Source organism: Spermophilus citellus, assembly GCF_964194105.1.
Source record: "Spermophilus citellus genome assembly, chromosome: 5".
Lineage (NCBI taxonomy): Eukaryota > Metazoa > Chordata > Mammalia > Rodentia > Sciuridae > Spermophilus > Spermophilus citellus.
Genome location: NC_138186.1, coordinates 113,870,560 through 113,892,952, shown reverse-complemented (window position 1 = coordinate 113,892,952; position 22,393 = coordinate 113,870,560). Strand labels below are relative to the sequence as shown.

General features: G+C 39.2%; 1 protein-coding gene across 1 annotated transcript in view; it reads right to left on the bottom strand.

Moving 5' to 3' along the window:
• Positions 1-8,513, bottom strand: part of PRDM1 (PR/SET domain 1) — a gene marked incomplete at its 5' end in the record, with an annotated part of 95,297 nt that extends 86,784 nt beyond the window's left edge. Inside the window, one exon of the mRNA XM_081295620.1 lies at positions 8,416-8,513. The remainder of the gene's footprint in view (positions 1-8,415) is intronic.
• Between the last annotated feature and the right edge of the window lie 13,880 nt (positions 8,514-22,393).

Sequence of the window (22,393 nt, the reverse complement as noted above, 5' to 3'; positions counted from 1 at the left end):
TAATAAAATATATAATCCTGTTGAATGTTACTAAGGAAAATGGTTTACAATGTTAACTTTTCCCATGGCACATACAGCTGAAAAACATGGCCAAGCTAAGTTTACCAACAGGAAGGGATAAGAAACTGGGAAAAATCAGAATGAAAATCAGGACCATACTCTCTAGGTATACACACAAACAAGCAAGACCAGTGCTTGATGAATTACAGTGTGGGATGAACTAAATGCCTTAAGTATCAGTGGACAAAAGCAGTAAAAACAAAATCTCGAAATAGTTATAAAATAGTTATGATGTAAATTCACATTCGATGAAGATAATGCAGAGTATTTTCTGAATTTATGTAAAGCAGTATACATTAAAAAAAAACAAACACCAAAGCCCTGGACATCTTTCCACCTTTTAACATTAAAATTAATTACCAATACAACATGCCTTAAGGATGAAAGAATTAAAAATTAATTTCGAACTAAATAAAACGATGAAAATCCCATTTTTACTTACTTGCCCAAAATAACCATGTTATGAAGTTCTTAATCATCACCAATGGTCACCATTATCCAACCTTTTCCCCTGTAGCATCAGTAAGGGTAAACTTTCTAAGCAATTCTCTCAGAAGTTAAACATTAAATTAAAATATTAAAACACCACTAAAGCTTTGTGATGACCTGAAGGCATTTTAAGAGCAGCAAAGGTTAGAAGGGCAGTTCTCAAATAACACCCATTGTTCTATCCCTGCTTAATGACAAAAGGAGCATAGAAAGCGATTACCTGGTTTTACCTTGCATCTCAATTCAAATGCTACTTAAGAAAACAACAACAACAAAAACCCCTCATTTTTTGCAACCCAACACTTCAGTTTAGTCAAACTAGAACTATTCTTTTGAAACTAAATTAATTTTTCAGTTTTGTTCATGCACCAAAAATTCAAGTGCAAATGGTCCTGAATGCAACAGCAGATTTAAAGTTAATTTAGTATCAATGCAATATGTTTCAGTAAATATCCAAAAAATTAAGTAGAGAAAATATTGAGTGAATATTTCCAGCTTGAAGTTCTGTGTAAAGTTATTTGTGGATATCAACTTCCAAGAAAGTAATTTTATAATTTCCCCCCCACTTTGTAAAAAGTATATGTACTCACCCTACAATCCCTATGGAAGAGCAAAAAACCAAGAATAACAATCAATATGAGCTGGGGGTGGAACTCAGGGGGAGAGTGCTTGCCTGGCATATGCCCCTAGGTTTCATCTCTAGTACTGTAGATGATGATGATGATGATGATGATGATGATAACAACAACAAAACCCAAGACAATTTAAGGAACACAGTTGGGGAACTCTTTCTACCAGGTGTCAAGACACAGACAATTTACTCCACTGTAATGGAACAGGACATACAAATAAACCAAAGAAAAGAGTCAGAAATGAGTATATATGAGGCTGACATATAAAGTATGTAGAATCTGAAAAGAATAAGAAAAAGATGGACTATTTAACAAATGGTATTTGGATAATTATATATCCATTTGGAAGAAAAAATAGCTTTCTATTTCCTAACAAACACAAAAATACATACAGGCAAATTAAAGACAAAGCAAATTATTTTGAAATTTTTAGAAGAAAATATGGGTCAGTATCTCTATAACTTTAAGATGACAAGGACTTTTTAAATAAGAGACAAAAACAAATTCTAAAATAATACACAAATGTATTTTGCTATGTTAAAAGTAAAGTTATACATATTTTTAGGTGTCAATGGACCTTTATTTATTATTATTATTATTATTATTATTATTATTATTATTATTATTTTGTATTTGGTGCTGAGGATCAAACCCAGTGCCTCACACTTGCTAGGCAAGCACTCTACCACTGAGCTACAACCCCAGCCCAAAGTTCTGCATTTTTAAAGACATCATAAACAATGCAAAGCTAAACCACAGATCAGGAAAATATTTTTACAGCAAAGGTGTCAATAAGGAATTAGAATCCAGAATAGACACAATAATAAACCAGCAATGAAAACAAATCTCCCAATATACAAAGCAAACAAAATACAAGAATAAACAATTCATGGCAGAGAAAACCCCAGATGTCCAGCTGAGAAAGATGCTCAACTTCACTAGCAGTTAGAAAACTGTAAACTAAAACAACAACTTAGAGCTGGGGTTGTAGCTCAGTGTTAGAGCACTTGCCTAACACAATGAAGCACTGAGTTCCATCCTCAGCACCACATAAAAATAAATAAGATAAAGGTATTGTGTCCATCTACAACTATATATTTAAAAACAATAATTTATACCCTTTTATACCCATCTGAGGTGAGGAAATATTTGAAAGTCTGACCTTATCAATGTTGATGACAATATACTTATAACAGGAATTTGCATACTGCTAGAAGCACTATAAATTGGTGTGGTCGCTTTGAAAAGCAATTTGGCGATATTTATCCAAGTTGCAAATATGGGTACTCTATGACCCCACAATTCATTTTCTGGGTGGTACCCATGTGCACATTTCTGTGTATGCAAGGAGACTCAAGAAGTTCACAGGAGCCTCATTTAACATAGGAAAAATTACAAAACAGATAAATGAATGATGATATGTCCATGAATGGAATTCTACACGATTGATAATGGAATGAATCAAAGCAACACATATCAGTATGGATATATGCCACGAAAACAGACTGTTTACACATATTTATAGTCTGTGTTATTTGTCTGATTTTTTAATAAGCTCAACAATACTATGAATATATACGCATACACAACAAGTTTAAAAACCATGCGTGGAAATAACTTTGGTAAGAGAGGAAGGCAAAAGAGATGAAAAGAGTGTACAGGAGGCTTTAACATTTGAATAAAATAAAAATTTGAGGCAAAGTTGATTTTGATGTGTCGTAAAGATGGGTACAATCCAGAAAATGTATTGGAACTACATATTGGGTATAATTTTCCTGTGCTTTTTGGCATAGATGAAATATATTAATAAAGGAAGATCATATTTTATCCTGATTTTAAAATGACATAAGTTAACCCTGGCTCAGTGGAACTGTGGCATATGCCTAAAATCCCAGCTACTCAGGAGGCTGAGGCAGGAGAATTATAAGTCTGATAGCAGCCTGAGCAATTTAGTGAGATTATATTTCAAAATTAAAATTTTTAAAAAAGAACTAGGGGTATAGCTCAGTGGTAGAGCTTTTGCCTAGCATGAACAAGGCCCTTAAAAGATGACAAAGAATAGATATAAGAAAAAAGATTGAAAAGCTTAGAAAGCTTGGGAATTAGGGCTGGGATTGTAGCTTTGTGGCAGAGTGCACAAGGCCCTGAGTTTGACACCCAGCACAGTTTAATAAAGGGGCGGGGGGGGGGGGGTGAGTGGGTTAATGACATTTTACTTTAAACCAGGTAGACTGGCTTCCCCAGGTCTGAAATAGGAAGAAAGTATTTGATACTGACAATTCTGAGAAAGATAAAGACCTTAATAAGGTAAAATTAACTGTCAAATGTACAGAAGGAAACCAAGTGTATCTGCATTTGACTTAAGAGTTTATTTACAGTCTAGACTTCCTACTAACTAATATATGTTAGAGGCAAAAAAATGTTTATTTTCAAATACAAAATATACTAAAACGTTTTAAGTATGCCCCCCCCCCCTTACATTTAATCAAAATTTAATAGAGTTGGGTTACTATTTAGCCACAAACTTCTAATTTGGTAGACCCAGAATACCATAGACAGGTATTTTAAGTGTGAAATGCTGTGAGAGACAGTAGTGTTGATCTGTAAGAATAAACTTGTTAGAAAGCCACAACCAGAAGCAAACTGAATTTGTAATAAAGATACTTAAAATTCATGTATTCAGGCTCCTGCCACTTTGTTATTACATATATTAATGTAAAATAGAAATCAACAAAATATGGTTTCCTAAGGGTATTTCTAAACTCTCTACCAATCAGTTGACTTTTTAATTATGCTTGAGCATACAATGCCATTTTTATTAAGTGAATTATATACAAAACATTGACTCTCAGTTGTCAGATGTTAATAAATACTAATGCAGTGATCTTTTCTTTCAACAATGATTTGCATCTTTACTCAAGTTTAAAGTATTCAAATCAAAAGAAACAAAATATTTTTCTTCTGCAATGGTAATATTTAACACATATGCTTTTGTTCATATATTATCCACAGACTGTATTAGAATTCATAGAACCACATTTAAAATTTCATTAGGAAAAACCCCACACATATTTTACTCAGGCAACTGCTGAAAGGCATTCTGCTTCATGTACAGAGCCTTCCACTGCTCACACAAGTAACTCTGTGTATAGAACTCTTTTAAAGTTAGGAGCAAATGTGGCTTAAAATCTTTAGAGAAAAATAGCCTTCAAATTAACAAATTTATTCCTTCTTTGTACTAGGGATTAGACCCAGGTCTCCTGTATACCAGGCAACCACTCTCCCACTGAGTTACATCCCCAGCGCAAATTAAGGTATACTTTTGAAGGGCAAGAAATCCAACACAATAAGATGGGGAACAACAAAGTATTACTGAAATGGAAGGAATAGGTCTTGTTTTTCAATACATGCTTTGGAGACTGTCATCCAAACACCTACGACAAAGCTCAAAGACCTCTCTTTTCCCCCAGTAATTTCTACTAATTTATAATGCTTCCAATGACTTCATAATTTCCAATAGGTAAAGAAATATTTCAAAATCCCTTTTATAACTACAGAGAATACCAGCTTTCTGAGGGCAACCTCTGCAACCTACTTCCTTTCAAAAAGGGCTTAGAAATGCAGAACCTGGGGAACCTTAGTAACATCACCTCCAACCAGCTAAGGAGACAAGTGTAATAGAGACATGTCATTACAGAACAAATAAATATTTTTTTTAACAAAGAACTAAGATTGTTCTATTAAACAAATATTCTGATGTTAGAACAAGAGAATAAAGAAATTATTTTAAAAAATTATAATCTTGGCCTAGAAAGTATAATTCTACTTTCATGCTTTCCATGATACATGAAGAAACTTAAAAATAATTTAGACGGCTAGAAAGACAGTACAAAATGAAAAATACTGCTATTTAAATAATTTTCAGAAAAAGTAATTAAACCCATTCCAGTTTATTTCTCACATTTATTGGCACTGTGACTGCTGAATTCCTTCTACTTTTGACTCTACCCTTTATGGTATATGCTCAAGGCACATTTGTCATTTAAATTATATGGCCTATTGAGGAGATTTTTTTATTGCTCAGAATTCCAGCAGCCTATGAATGCAGGGCAGATAAGAATCCTGAAGCCCTGAAAAAAAAAAAAGTAGCAATTTTAAGGCCAGCATATGTTTTCTTATTTGCTTAAATGTGACAAGTCAAAATCATGGTGATATGACTCCAAGCCAAGACACAGTCTATCTGGCAGAAACATTTAATATGTACAGAAACAGGATTCTAGTCCCCTCTGTCAAAGGGCATAACATGAGCTGTATGTACCCGCTTAGAGCTATGTTATCACTAAGAAAATGAAAAATATTTATAAGTCTTAAGACTCAACAGAGGTGGACTCCCAAGAAGATACAGATCTCACTTTGTAATATTCTCTAGGCATTTACTTAAAAGAAAAAAGGATGATACGTAATTGTTGCACAAAGACTAAAGTTTATTCAAAACCAAATAGATTTAAAAACATGGCATACAAACCATTAGGAGTTTGGGCAGGGGAGGACTTCAATGCTATAGAAAACATGTTAACTCTTCCCAATGAGTAGAAAACAGACAATTTACATTGATGAATCTTTAACATACAGCATAGAGTTTTAAAAGCATGATACCATAAGGATTAAGAACTAGACGTATAAGAGATCTCACTCAGTATTTTGTCTTAATGTTTTATATTGATATTTAATTTACAAAAGCCCAATCGTTAATTGCCTTTTATTGCACCAAGAAAAAACAGTGATTATTACATTTATCTCACAATTGTTACAGAGAATTTGATCTTTGTGCTTATAGTTCAGGGTCCGAGAGGTTTGGTAACATTAATTCAGATTAAATTATGCATGCTTTAAAAATGATATTCAGATGCACAGCTGATTTAAGTGTATTCTTTATAACACTTCAGTTATAAGAAAAAGAGTTATGTTATCCAATCAGGGCCATTTTAAGATTATTATATTTATATTTTATATCCTGTCTTGCTGAGTTTATCAGAAAACATTTTTAACAGAATTTCCCAAAATCAGAAAGAAATCATGTTTGAAGAAGAAAGAGGTATTGAAATGAGAGAGAAAGGCTATATCCTCCTGAAAACTTTTCTAACACAGAACAAGGAAATGGTGCCAATACAAAACTCTGAAACAAATGTTTCCCTGCGCTTTTGTACCACAATATTTAAAAGCATCATATTTTAATTTCAGGCCTTATAAACTAAAGATGTCCCTGAAAATTAATTACACTTATTATTTTGGATCCAAGTTTGTGGCTGACAACATCTGTTAGAAACTTCATTGTTCCTCCTAATGAAAGAACCAAGTCTAATTGACTGATGAAAAAAGCTTAATTCAAAGGGAGATGTAATACTGTGAAAATAACCAAATAATTTCCCCCCACAAATATTCTCCCTGGGAGAAAGAGCTTTTAGTGGGGGCAGAGCTTCTCATTCATCTGTGTCATGTATCTACTATACGTTTTATTATTTTTCTCACTTACTGCGTCTTTACAGCTAAAGACTTTATTTAACCAATTGTTTTCTGAAAATCTTTTTCTGTCCTGCACTGTTTTACTTTAGCAATGACCGCTAAGAACAACATCTCTAATTCACATCTTTTCTTTTTGTCCCCCTCCCGTTTTTTTTTTAAAAAAAAATTAGCATCCGTTTCTATATACACGAAAATACTTAAAACTTTAAAAGTATTTTTCTAGATGCCTCATTAAAAAAGGAAAGGAATAAAAATCAAAATAAAATGCCCCTTATAGAAAAGGTCTCCTGGATTGCCAAGGCAGCACAGTTCCCGTGCCCAGCCTGGTTTGTGAAATAGAGAGGCAATCAGCGGTTCATTGACTCCTAAATGAATGTGACAACTCCGGGTAGGTGCCCACCTTGGCATATGCCCATTCTGGCATCTGCCCAGATTCTTCCGCCCAAGCCTCACCTACACACTTGCCAGGAACCCAGGACCTAAAATAAGGTGTTTGGGGGTGGGGTGGGGTGGGGGGTTGCCAAGGATGAGTCTGGGCCCAAAGCTCATTCCGAAGCATCTGCGTTTGACTCATCTTTCCAGCTTTTCAAACCGGGAAAAAGGAAGCGAGGCGGCTACTAGGGCGGTGTGCGCGGCTAGAAAAATGAACGCTCTAATCAGCTCCACAAGGAGCCCTTCTCCCTTTAGGCTACCTCCCCCCGCCGCGCACCCCAGGCTTCAGCAAGTCCATAGATTCGGAGTCTGAGAAGGCTCCTGTGACACACCAGAAGTCATCCGATCCAGGCTGACAGCGGTCGGGGCCCCGACGCCTGGGGCTGCAGCGCATCGCGCCTTCGCCACACAGCCTAGCCCGCGCGCTGACAAATTATTTTACAGTTTGTAAACCCAGCCATTCATGCCGCGGAATCTACTCCAAGACAGCGACACTTAAGAAGTCACAGGCAGGAGAACTTGGGCAAGGCTTCTCTGGAAATTTTTCTTTGCACAATCCACTTCTCCCGGTGCCCCGCGGAACTTTAGACGAAATGAGGCACTCTAAGTTTGTCTCGAGGGTCCTCTTGCCCTGATGTGTGGGACCCCTAATTCCTCCAATCTTGTCCAAATGAACCTAACATTTGGGCAATTCTCACCCCACCCCCACCCCCCATGTTTTGATGGCCAACTTTAAAGAAAGAGGTTCGAGCTCAGAGAAAAGGGCGCGTAACGGAGAAGGTATTTCCCTTCAATCACACCTCCTTGCTCGCCTTGGAGCGCTAGGCATCGCTGCAGGGTTGCTATTTTTTTTTTTAATTACGCAATTTAGGATAACGTAGTCCAATCAAAAGCCGCTAGTTCCATACTCGCGGGGCTCAGTAAAAATCACTGTTGAATTTGCTTTTTTTTAACAACGACCCTGGGTTGGAGGGGCTTGTTCTGAGCCGAATTACCCTTCAGCGACGTCTTACCTCAACCCCTCGCCTCCCACGGCGTCTCCGGTGACTGCGTCCCCAACGCGACAGCCGGGAGCCCCATCCCCAGAGCCGCTCTGACTCTTTGCCTTCCTTGCCACATCCCAGCGCCTTTTAAAACTTTGGGCACAGCTTTTGTGTGACGGATGGGGAATAAATGTTACTGCCCTTCTTGTTCCCCGTCTTATTTCACAAATTCGGAAAAGATAAAAGTTTCATTCCAAAGTAAGGCGTAAACGACTCTGCGTTTTATTTACCCTTACCGGTTGGTGACACGAAATTCTATTCGAACAATCCGTAGTGATCGATCCTAACGTTCCTCTATTCTGTTTTAAAATACCGAAAAAGTAAAGCCAGACGAGGGATATCTAACTTCGCCAGTATTTAAAGATTAAGCAATAACAGAACCCAAATCATCACACTTTCACTGCCTCTAACTCTGGGCGTTATTCTCCTTACTGAAGTCCTAGCCCAAATAACCGCCCCCCCCCCATTTTGATTCTTTGAAAATCAATTTCCTAAAACAAAAGTAACATTTTAAAGAACTACTAACGCCTCATTTCTCATTGTAGTCACAAGCGGCACACCTGCGCAGCTCAGCCCTCTCTTGAAGACGTTGAGCAGGGAAGCCAGCAATCTTCCAAGTGGCACCTTCACTGCGCGCCTCGATAAACTTAGAAAAAAAAAAAAGCAATTTCAATCAATGCTCACTAAGCTTTCTTGGGGAGGGCCGTCAATGCAGCTACAATCAGTCTCTGATTACACAAACATACCTAGGGGCAGGTTGGAGTGTGAGGAGCGTTTTGGGGGTGGGGGTTGCCTACCCGGAGGTGGCTCAAACCAGTTCCTCTATTATTTGGTTTAGGAAAGCTAGCTTTTGTTTCGTAGTGGATATTTGGGGTAAAAACTCAGATGCCACAATTAAGCCTCATGGAAGTCTTTCAAAGGGCAAAACCTTCCCAAAATTTAGGGCTTTAGTCCTTTTAAGTTAGGATACTGAATTAAGTAATAGAGACTCCAGTAGGAAAAAAGATCCAGCGTTATTTTCAAATATTGTAAATGAAGGGCAGAATATGCTGCATCTATTTATCTGCCCTGTTTTGCAGGAGCTCAGCTCCACTCAAGGGCACCTCTGCTTTCAGATTGGGAAAAGTGGCGTCAACGGGACTCATCGGGTAGAGTCTTGGGAAATCAAAGGTTTTAGACCCAACCTCTCCCCACCAGCACTTGCACTTCCTCTTTGGAGAGAGAAGGCCTAAAGCTCCAGCTTCTTCCCTAACAAACCAACCAAAGAGAACAGAGGCACCCACCACCCGGAGACCTACATCTAAAAAGAAAGATTCTTTCCCGCCTAAGTAGGTAGCATCTGATGAAAGTGACTGTGCACAGTGCTTAGGAAATCCCGGGCTTAGGGATGTCCGACTCTGTTAGGTATACAGGACTGGGAGACCTGAAATGCAGCGAGGTGCAAAACCCTCGGTCTGCACACCAGGTTTAGCCGGTACTAGCTTTAATTGAGTGAGCAGAGCTTCCCAGGCCCGGATGGGCGCGTGGTGCAGAGCCGCTGGGATTGGCTATCCTACATCACGTGACCGGCCCGCGGCGTCCTCGTGACTCGCCCCCACCCCTGCTCAAGCGCCGCTGCGGCTGGGCCTTGCGTTCACTTTCACTTTCTGCGCTGGGGGTTCACACCTGAGTGGTACCGCTTTTTTGTTTTTGTTTGTTTTTTTTTAATGATTTTGGGGCGACTGGTACAAAAAGGAGGCATTCTGAAACAACGAGAGGTCCACATGTTTATGGCGGGGTCGCAGAGCGGGGATTTCGGGTGCTGACCTGAGTGAAGGACCGGGAAGCGGGTGTTTCCCGCATCTCAGGGGAACACTCGAGTTTTCGCGTCCACAAAATGGCCTGCGAAGTCACACGGCCTCCAGAAGTACAAAGTGGTTGGGGCTTCACCCTCGGTACGCTGACTCAGCTCTTTGTTTTTGAGGAGGACAGCCTTCCCTGTAGTTTATTACGTTCGTATTTAGTTCAGAGCCACCAGGGCTGGCTAACGCCGTCAAAGAAACAGCGCTCGCTGTTTTCCCTTTAAAATTAGTATAATTATTGCTTAGTAGAGACTACCCGCCTTTAAACCTCTCCCCGGAGCTTCAAATGTCCTCTTCCAAAAATGACACTGGAACCACTTGGATATACAGGGGATTAATCCATCACTTCCCTGCCCTTCATTCCCTGCCCATTCTAAATCTCACCTTCCATTCATCTCTTTATTTATTTTTTATTTTATTTTATTTTGGGGGGGGGGATTTTTTTTATTATTTTTTAAAAAATTTTATTTATTTATTTTTTAGTCATTTAAATGGATCTCTCTTTAAAAGGCAGTGGCTTCCATCTCTCCTCTAAGGTGTGGATGACTTGAATGAAATTAGTTCAGCAGAAGTGCAGGCCATGAGCTGTGAGCTAGCTCTGGGAAGAGCTGCTGAGTGTGAAACCCAGGCCCAGTCCACAACCCAAAATGTATGCCTGGGTTCTTACCTATTGTTATCACTTGTTTTCTCCTGTTGCAGCTAGTTATTGTCCAAAATATTCTTCTCGTAATCCTAAATAATTTTACCCCTAGAAAGAAAATATCACAGATCACTAACATGGGGTTAACCCATTTGTTTGTTTGTTTGTTTGTTTATTTATTGCATTTTACATATTTTCCAGTATCTGATCTGCAGAGGTTCTGGGGCATAGCAATTGGTGCACCAGTTTTGTTTTGTTTTCTTTTCTTCTTTTTTCATACAATGCCTTCAGGAAGCTCATCTGTAACAAGTCAGGGCAAGTTGCCACAGATGATTTGATTTGGGAAAGAAAAAAAGAATATTTTTTTCCTTCTTTAGAAAGATGTCTCCACCTCCCCTGATAGTAAAGTGACCTTAGGGAGTGTTCAACTAAGCCTTGCTTTTTGGTTTTCTGTTGTTGTTTTCTTATTAGTATACTTTAAAGAGTAAAAAAGGAAACCTGGTAAAGCTTATACAATTGCCTAGCACAGTGTCTGGCAAAAAGTAAATGCTCAATATATTATTGTTGAAGTTAAGTTACATTTCCTCATACTTGTAGTTTTAAGTGATGGTACAATATTGTCCCTTCTTCCATACCTTATTTTTATATATAGGTTTGATTAAGGAGAAAGGAGAGCTCATAAAGCAATTTGCTTCAATCACATGCTGTGATAGTTACTTCTACTAACTAATTACATGTCATTTTAAAAGTATTTCCTCAAATTTGTTTTGAATATATAATATTGCCTTTGAATTTATTTAGCTTCTCCCATATACTTTTACAAAATGAAAGGGTATAGTCTTATACCACTAGTTATTTCACAACCAAACATGATAACTCTTTGGGAGAAGAGATTATTATTTTCTCTGGGAAGTTAGCTAAAACCTACCATAAGTGAAGTCTAGAATAAGAACTAATTAAATATTTTAAAAAATCACATTCTTTTTGCTATCTGGGGAAAAAAAATCACATAAAGCAGATATATAAACTCTCAATTAAGTAGCTGTGTTTTAGTCTCTGCTTTTGGAAGCAAATTTGGATGTTTGAAATGAAAGTTGTTTTCCCTTTAAAATAAGTATAATTATTGCTTGGTTAGAAAGACCATCCTCACACTAAACCTCTCCAATGAGCTTCAAATTCCCTTTTCCATAAATGATACTGGAACCACTTGAATATACATGGAGTTAATTCATCATTTCCCTGTCCCTTTCCCCTTGCCCATTCTCCAGCTCACTTAGTTCAACCTCCCTGTCACCTGTACTATAAACCTGTAGTCATCTTTGCATTCCCCTTCCTCCCTCTTTACCCCCCTTCCACTTTATCAGTTATCAAGACCTTCCTGATCCCTGTTTACCCCATCTCTGCTACTGGTGATTGAAACCAGGGACATTTTACCACTGAGCAGTTCTCCAGTGTCCCCCTTTTTTTTTGAGTAGACGGGGAATAGAACTCAGGGCTTCATGCATGAAGGCAAGCATTCCACCACAGAGCTACATCCCTAGCCCCCAGTCCCAGCCCTTTCAGAATTTTATTTTGCATCAGATTCTTGCTAAATAACCAAGGCAGGCCTTAAACTTGTGTTCCTCTTCCTGCCTCAGCCTTCCCAGAACCTAGGATTACAGGAGTGCACCACCATGCCAGACTCAAAACCTGTCTGTTTTTAAAATAATTATGCCTCAGATAGGGCCTTTCCCTTCTTATTCCTACTGCTGTCCTCTGGATCTTCCTTGACTTGCTCCCTAGTTCACTTGCTGCTGCAATCTCTTCACTGTGGGACTCTGCCATTATTATTCTTTAAATCCTTTCCTTGAGTGATTTATCTAAAAAGCAGATCTGAACATGCCACTCACCTTTAAAGGCTTCCCATTACTCACCAGATAAAAATCTAAGCTCTTCACCGCAGCATTCAAAGCCTCTATAGCTCTCCACTTCATCTCTCTCTACTTCCTGCCCTGACTTGACATTCCAGCTACACTTCATTCATTCATTCTGCACTACTGTGTGCCAGCCATTGTCCCCAGCACTTGTGATACCTCAGGGAACAAAACTTAAGACCTTTGTCCTCATGGAGCTTATATGGGGGTGAGCCGGGGGAGGTGTTGTCAGTAAACAATAAACTTAAGTAAATTCATTTTATAGAATTTAAGATAATTTTACATAGTTTGATCAAGGTTGGCTTAATTGAAAAGGTGACATTTGAGCAAGAGCTATATGGATAAACAGAGGAAGAATGTCTAGGCCAGGGAACAGCTATTATAGAGCCCTGAGATGGGAATGTACAAGGAGAGGAGAACAAAGAGTGAGAAATACAGGTTGAGTATTCCTAATCTGAAAATCAAAATCTGAAGTATTCCCCAAATCCAAAATTTAAGCATGTATGTGAGGCCACAAATGGAAAGTTTTGCACTGACTTCATGTAATGGATTATAGACAAAATGTAGACACACTATAAAAGTATAAAATTACCTTCAGGCTATGTGTATAAGATGTGAATGAAATACAAATGAATTTTATCTTTAGACTTTGGCTCCATCCCCAAGATATTTCATTATGTATATGAAAACATACTCAAACAACTAAAAATTCAAAACGCTTTTGGCTCCAAGCATTTAGGTAAGGGATACTCAAAGTAGGAAATGAGGGCCAAGAGAAAATGGGGTGTATGTGCTTTTGGACAGCCTCTTAATAGCCACTGTAATAAGTTGGGTCTTGCTTTGCATTAAATGGGAAGTCAGCTACTTGTGGTGGTCTTCTCCTCTAGAAGCCATCCTGTTCAGACCTTGTGTCTTTAGTCACATGTGCCATCTGTTTGAATCCTACCCCTCTTTCCAGTCAAGTAATTTCTCTGTAACTCCCTTTGATTGTCACTGTTACTATATTTGCCATGTTTCCTTAGAGGCTTAAGGCTCAAAGAATTTTGGTTTATTCATCTTTGCATCCCTGTGCCCATTAGCAGACCCTTAAACACTTGGTGAATGAGCGATAAAGATGCTCATTCATAAAGTGCTTACATAAATGCTTATTAATTTGTAAAATGACCCTCCAGGGGGATTTTTATTATATCTATTTTACAGAGGAGGAAATGAGTTTCAGCAAGGTTAAGTAACTAATATAAAGTCACACATAAGTATCTGAGCTGGGTTTCAAACTCAGATGTTTAGCTTGTTGCTATTCTGCACTCAACTCCTGAGGCTTCCTCACTAGATTTAAAAGGGGGAGGGGACTTATCTCTGGTTTTGTTCCTTGCACTTGATTTATTTGTGCCAAAATCAAAACCAAAACAACCCACAAATCAATGTTATTTATGAAATCTGTTTATTAATTCATTAAATATTCAATAAGTTCCTATTATGTGCCAGATACTTAGAACACAATGCTGGGCAAAATAGAGGCAGTACTTTCCCTTTTAGAATTTATACCATAGCCAGGAAGATCTGCAATTGTGGGAGTAAGGGCAGTAATGGGTAGCCGTTGCTCTGATGAGAGAGGCATACAGTGCTGTAGAGGGAACTGTAGCTCATAACCAGACTTGAGACTGCCTATGGTGAGAGCGTGTTTTCCAGAACAACATTATTCCAAGTGGAATGCACCACTGAAATTCAGAAAGTGGAGAGATATATCTAACCTTGAATAAAAGCACACTATAAATTTATATAAGGTAGTAGGTATTACATAAAAAACAAAAGAATCTTCTTATCTTTCCTCTATTCATTTTTTTCAACTTTGGCTAATGTTAGTTTTCTTTCCCGCAGATTGGACTATAATCTTTATGTGTAAAATCTAAAGCATGAACTTTTTAACCTGTTTTTACATTTTTAATTCATAACTTATTTGACCCATTTATTTGCAAAGAGTTGATATAATGTGTCTGTTCTATAACTTAATAAATTTCAAAATTATTTGAGTACCTATTGAAATTATTTTGTTTCACTGGAATTGGGTGGAATATTGTATCAATAGCTAGAGTTTAGTAACATGTTGCAGAATACAATTTTTTTTTTTTTTTGGTCCAGTGCTGGAGAGTAAACTCAGGGCCTAGTGCATGCTAGGGAATCACTCTACCACTTAGTCATGTTCCCAGTCTATATTATTATTATTATTATTATTATTATTATTATGCTGATTGGAATGAAATTTAATGTTTGCTCACTTTTAATTACTGTTCAATGGAAGAAATAGCCCAGGAAACCATGAACAGTGGTGTGACTGAGACAGGAAGAAACCAGAGACCCATATTCAGAAAGTAGCATTTTAGTGCTTTCTAGTTGGTGGAAAATTAATAGGTTGTTCTCTACAGATTTCCCCTGTTTTTCAAGTGAGGATATTGTATTTGCCACCATAATAACTCTAATATATGACTTGATTTTCAAAATTAAAAATTTAAGGATGAAAATAGTTACTCAGACAATTTAAAACTGGTGGTGGTGGCAACAGAGCAGTTGTTTTTAATAAGAAAATGACGGGGAAGATCAAAGAAGAGCAGGGATCAGGATGTGGGAGTGAGTTCTTTTTATTGTAAACTGCTTTGGAGGGAGGTGAGAGATGAAGATTAGAGATGATGAAGACCTTTCCTTTTGGTTTCTCTGATCTAGCCATGGTTGACGAGAGTCCCTCTGGAAGAGCGTCAAAGAAAAGACATGGTTAAATGGGTAATAAAAAGAAAAAAATCAATGGACCATAAATACTATGTTTTAAGTTTAAAATTTTCCCTACCAAAAAAAAAATAATAAAAAGTTTAGCTATTGTAGTTATTCTCTATGGCTTGTAAAACACAAGTTTCCCCAATGGAGCAAGTCCAGCAAGTCTTGGTTGCAGAAAGAGATAGGAATACAGTATTGTGAGAATTCAGACTCCTGGTAAATGTATGCTTTTAGGGTTTTAAAAAATGCCCCAAAGGAGAAGAAAATATGCTGAAAAAAAGTCATAAAGTACTTTTTTTATGTTAAGAACAAAAAGACAGGAAATGTTTTTCCCTCAAATATTGTTGCATTTTCTCCATCTGGTGAAATAAAATAAAGCAGATATGGTATCCTCCACTGTTACACAAAACACCACCAACAGGCCAGCCAGCTAGATCTGGAGAGTTGGAATCCTCCTTCTCCCCCTTCAGGTCCTTGAGGCCCTGGAACTTTTTTTTTTTTTTTTTTTTTTACTTTTAATATAGAAATTTTTTTGTTAATGGAATTACAAAATTACAGAACTGTCATCATTACGTCTAAGGTAACCTTTCCCAGTTGGTAACTTCCTTCCAAAACAATTTTGCTCTAATTACATTTTTGTTGGTGGTTTGAAGAGGCCAGGACAACCCAAGGGAATGATTTCATTCTAATTGCATCTTTCCTTTCCCAGGAGGTCTGTGCCTTTCATATCCACCCAAATCACTTGATCCCCTGATTAACTGTTGTCCATTTGGGGGGAGGGGGAAAGAAAGAGATCGAGATCACAAACAAGCCCTGTGAAATTGAAATTGACTTGATGTTTGATTTTTGCTCTTCCTGCGGAGATCACAAGGCTTGTGCATTCTTTCAGTCCGGCAACAGGTTCAGGTGTGATAGAGTCCTGTGTTTGTCTGGTGGTGCTGGGGGCGGGGTGTGGGGGGTGTTGCTGAAACTCCAAACGTGTATCCCAAAGTGGGTGTGTCTTTTCAGCTAGGATACACAGCTTGCAAACAATTTTATAGCGATTGGTGATCCCCAGAAAGTTAAGGTTAAGAATAACCTGCAGGTTAATTTCTGTTGTGGCGGGACGCTAGGCTAGGCCCGGGTTGCTGAGATGTATTGAAAATTCAGCATAATGAATTTCTACAATGATCTGTGATCTCCCCAGCAACTGCGCTCGGAATGTGTGCCACCTGTGTGTTCAGGGAACTTCATCCAAAGCGTGCGTTCTCGCGCACTCCTTTTCCTGGCTGACTAGCCATTTCTGTCAGAGGAACTCTCCAGAAGGGGAGGACCCCACACAAAAACTGAGGGGCGATAGTAAAGGGAAAAAGGAATTTCCTTTAAAAAAAAATTACAGAATGAAGGGCACGTCCGCGAGCAGGGCCGGGCAGGAGCCGAGCGGGTGCCAGACACCCGCGGATTGCGAGTCGCGGGGTGATGGGTTCGGAGCTGGCAGGGCGGATACCCAATTCCAGGTGTCAGTTATTGTCCACCCGTCGTGACGTCTTCGAGCCTCAGAGCTTCTCCAGAAGAGACTGAGAGGACCGGGCCGGCTCTCTGCCTGGCCTGGGGTTAGAAGGTGTCTACGTGAGCGGTGTGGGACGTTGTGGGACCCGGCGACCTTTCCAGGCTTCTGGCCAGACGCACTTTGCACCTTGTAAAGTGCACGGGGTCTCTTCCGGTACTAGGTGAGATGAGTTGACCCGGCTTGTTCCCGGCCTGGTGTCTGCTGCACCCAGGCCCAATGCCCATGCCTCTTCTCCCATTGGCCCTCACTCCTATGTGGCCTCTTGGTTACCAGCACCTGTAACCCAAGCATCTTCCAGGTTTTAAAATACTTTTTGCCCGAACTTCCCTAACTACAACCTCCAGTTTGTATAGTCAATTGCCTATTTGATATCTAGCTCTATGTAAAGGTTTAAAAGACCCTCATTTTTCTGGGTGTGGTGTCACAAGCCTCTAATCCCAGCAAGTCAGGAGGCTGAGACAAGAGGTTTGCAAGTTCCAGACCAGTCTTAGTAACAGAGACCCTGTACCCAAATAAAAAATAAAAGGGCTGGGATGTAGCTCAGTGACAAAGTGTCCCTGTGTTCAATCCCTAGTACTGGAAAAGCAAGCAGACAAACTAACATCCACCCTTATATTTAATTTGCTTGAAGCTTTGATCTACCATGTTCCCCTTCAGATTTTAAGGAGTTGCTCTGGCCAAAAACCTTGGAGCAATCCAAGGTTAATACCTTAACACCCAGACTCAGGCTAGAAAAAGAGCCTATTGGCAAATACTGTGCCTCTGTCTTCCACATGTATCTAGAATCTGACCATTCCTTATGACGTTTGCTACTATTATGTGGGCCTACAGGCATTAAACTCTTAACCTAGTTGTCATGGCAGTTTAACTGGCCTCCAGGCTTCTACCTTGCCCCCTTGAAGTGCTTTCTTAGCACAGCAGAGGGATCCTGTTATATTACAGAGTTTGGGAACCTCCTAGTGACTCCCCACCTAGAAGAAAAGCCTAAATCCCTCAGGTTCTATACCCTCCCAGTGCCTACTCCATCTCTGACCCTTTCAACTGCCTACTTGATATTTTTCTTGACTTGAATGTTCAAAAGACCCTCAAGTTTAACTTGTTTGAAGCTTTGCCAGTCCCTTCCCCCTTTTCTGTATTGAACTCCATGGGTTTCCTTCTTTCCTTGGGGCCTTTGCACTTGCTGTTCTCTCTGCCTGGAGCACTCTCCTCTACATAGGCATAGTTTGCTTCAGCTCTTTCCTCAAATGTCATCTTCTGGGTGAAGCTTTTCTTACCAAATTTGACATTTCAACCCCACCCTCTCCTTTCCCTCTTTCTCTTTGTTTTTCACCATGGTACTTAACTTCTCATATACTAAAATTACTTTTTTCCTCTTTTGGCTGCTGCTCCTCCACAATAATGTAATCAGTCCATATGAGGCAGGGATTTTTCTTTTTAAATATCACTGTATCTTCCAGTGCCTGATATAGGAAAGGCACTCAGTATTTATTTTGAACTTAGTAAATATTTATTTTAATAAAATGATGGGAAAGGAGTGGCTGTATTATTTACCTAGCTCTATGACCTTGGACAAGTTATTTAACTGCATTAAATCTCAATTTCCTCATCTACAAAATGATGGTAGATCCTACCTTATAGGCATATCAATAACAATTAAGTAAATACACAAAGGACACTGAAGCACAGAGGAACAAGATAAGTAGTAATTATAGTTGTTGACATATAACATTTTTAGTAGGTATGCAGGCCAGACTTGTGAATATCTATATCTATACCTACTTATTTTTTAAAAGACATTTCTCTTTGCCTATAAGGATATAGCATCCAATTAGAAACTAGAATCTTGCTGCTGTCTTCAGTGTTTATATTTCTTTATAAAGTGCCTCAAAGTGTTTGGTCATTATCACCACTCAGAGAGTCTGAAAAAACACCTTTTGCTTAGTTTTTTTACCCACTCTCTGATCTCCTGGCTCCCATAGAAAGAAGGAAGAGGAACTTAAATTCCTTGAGAGAATGAGTTATCTCCCTTTGTAACTCTACTAGGAATTTTTTTTTCTTTTTCAATTTGGCTTACACAATAGAAATTTATTTGCTCACAATTTTGGAGCCTGGAAGTGCAAGATCCAGGTGTTGGCAGATTTGGTTTTTCCTCAGGCTTTTTCTCTGTGACTTGTTGTGTCCTTCCCATGATTTTTCTTCTGTGTGCACATACCATGTGTCTGCTGTTTCTGGGAATTCTTCTGAAGACCTAAAGGGGAGGGGCTGCAGGGTACCAGTGAAATGGAGGAGCAAGCACTTGGTTTGAACCACAAAGGCTGGAAGAGGTGCCTTAGTGAGCTTCCCTATCCAGCCTGTTTCCTGAGGCAAACCTCCCTAGGGAGGACTCACGTGGTGATGCCTTTGTGAGTATGGGGTCAGATAAGGGACTTGGACAGTAGCCCCATTAAACTCTTCTTACTGGCTCCCTGCCTCACATGCTTTGCTTCAATGTCCATCTGACTTAAAAGTTGGAACAGCTCTATGCTCATATTCTCATTATTGAACAACCTCAACACTGTCCCCAGCCATGCAAGCTGCAAGAGGACAGCAGTTTTGTCTCTGCTTTCTTAGTTTCAAGGGCAAGAATATATAATGACTATCAAATTCTTTTTGACATGACTCCTCATACCCAGCTTATTCAGTTCTTCCAAGCAACTTGATATTAATTGAGCAATCGTCTTGAAGGATTAGGTTAAATGCATCATCTCATATTCTCACAACAGTCCTCTGAGGTGTTATGTCACTTAACAAATAAAGAAAGTGAAGACCAGTGAGGTTAAGTGACTTGCTCAGAGTCAAACAGCAGTAAATAAATGGTGGAGTTAAAGACAGAATCCATAGTCTGGGTCCAAGAACTGAGTCCCAACCTTCCTTGGGAAGAAGGCCTATGGTAGGTAGCATAATCACAGGTAGCAGGGCTGGACCCAAAAGTTCAGGAGAGTTAGAGGAGGGCAGAGGCCTTTGGAGCTTCCATTCATCTCTTCCTGGGCTGAGTATGGCTTCACCTAGCCTGGCTGCTCCAAGCCAGAGTGGGCCTGGCATGTCACCATCAGCCCAGGAGTTTAAGCAGGGATGCCTCCTCTCAAAAAACTTCCTCTCCTGCTGGTGTCCAAACAGAGAATCAACAGCGGCTAGCATAGGTGAGCCACCAAAAGCTAGAAAGACCAGTCCTCCACGGGTTTCCCCAGCTGGGGCTTGGTCACTCTTTGGATCCCTTTGAACAGAGCAGTCGATATGGAAACTAGAAACTGGGAACTACCAGTCTGGGAACCGAGAACCCAACTGCACTTGGCCGCCGGCGTGCATTGTGCGCTCCCATCTCCTCCTGTTTCAGAAAAGCGCAGAAGCGGGCACACCCGGCAAGCCCAGGGCTAGCTAGGACCCTGATCCAGGATCCTAGAAAGCGCAGCGACTATCTTCGCACTCACATTGATTTTATGCTTAACAAAGAAAATTCACAAGAACGACTTGGAGATGGAGTAATTCCCTCGGCGAGCCGGTTTTTCCGCAATCCTTACGGAGGCGAAGCGAATGTAGAATCCAGTCTTTGCGCGCTCCGCCTTGTGACCCCGGAATCGGGTCCCGGCCCACGCGCGGCCACCACCCATCTGAGAATCAATTCATCCGCCACAACTTCGCTCCGCGACAGTTTCAAACGTGAGGAGTCAGGAGTAGTAAATTATTGAGTAGAGACACGAATTCATAGGAAGTTTGGGGCTTTTTATCCTTGTGTTTTATTTCCAACCTTTTAAAAGGGTTCAAAAACCATAACGACTCATCCGGTGGGCTTCTGGGAAAACTTAGAGGTTAAAATACCTGAAGATTCTGATAATTCTATCATTGATGAGTCAATTAAAAGTAGTTGGTATGCCCATCACCCCCAGGTAGAATCTTGGGGAAAAAAAATCAATGAAGAAATGTGCTCAACTTCAAAAGTTCTGTTTGCAAGCCCTGGTGTTTTCAGTTGTAAATAGAATGCACCTTAATTGTTCTAAAGCATACATTTGTCTTATACAGAAGTTATTTCTGAACCAGTGTTTGTTTCAGTTTTCTTCCCCAGACATATTAAGTGATATTATGGACTCATTAAAACAAACAAACAACAAAAACACTTGCTATTTTGTATTTTTCCTTAACTATTGAATCTTGCACAGTTGACCATTTTTTTTTTTCAAAAGGAAGGTTTGTTTTTAAAATGGATTTTAGAGTAAGAAGTATTTGAGATGTTTGGCAACCTCATGGTAAAATATAATAGTTCACTGAGGGTAAAGACTAGAATTTAGTTCTGTTTCTTGTTCCATTACTCACTCAATTGATGTGGCCTCTGACAAGTCCCTTCATTGTCCTGGGCCTCAGGCACTCTCCCTCAGTAGCAAGTGGATCATCTTTGCCATCTACCTGCCCCCTGGGGGTGTTGTAAGGGTTAATGAGATATGTGGTGAGTGCTTTGATTCTAAGGTGAATGGCCCTGTACAAATAAAACATGATTACATCTCAGATATATCTTTGATTCATCTGAATAAATGGGTCTTCCTTTTATTAACTCTCTTCCTGTTCAATTTTCAAAATTGTGTTGTTTGGTTTAAAATTCTATGTTGAGGCATTCTATAGCTTAACACCCTGTGTGAAAATCCTTGGTAAGTTATATTCCCAGTAAAGAGAGAATTTCTCTTTGTTCATAGATATTGACTTATATTTCTCATGTTATTCACTGTATTTATTCAACAAATACTTATTGAGAATGTACTTTTTCTGAGGACTTCCCAGGACGCAGAGAATGCTTATAAAGAGCTGTGTGCCTCTAGCTCCCACAACAGGTTAAGCCATCTATGTGTACTAGTTCATTTAGCCCTTACTTAGATGTAGATAGTCTCTGTGTATATATATTACCCTGTATACAGAATGGAAGCTGAAGAGTTTCCATGTAATTCAGCAAGCAAAGTACAGAATACTTTTGAGTTAAGGAAGTGACATCACATAAGCAGCATAGTATCGTGAAGTTACTTGCAACAGCAAGAGGTACTTTTTTGAAACCTCTGATGGAAATTTATGGTCACTTTTTTTTTTTTTAAAGAAGAAAAAGCTTTTACCAGCACAGCCTGACCGAAGATGAAATTCAGCCATCTGCATTGTTTAACACTCTTAAACTAGGGTTGAGAGGATGGATCAGACAATATTTATATATTAGCAAAATATGGGAACTCAGTTGGAATTGGTAAAACATTTACAAGTATGACAACTGCTCCCCACCACGCACTCCCTTCAGAAGAAAAAAAAAAAAATCCACATAAGCTTTTATGTGGTCACTATCTGGTTTTTCCAAGCTATCTAAAATGCAAAATCTTTTAAAAAAATATTTATTTTTTAGTTGTAGTTGGACACACAATATCTTTATTTTATTTTTACATGATGCTGAGTGAGGATCAAACCCAGTGCCTTACACATGCTACGTGAGCGCTCTAACAC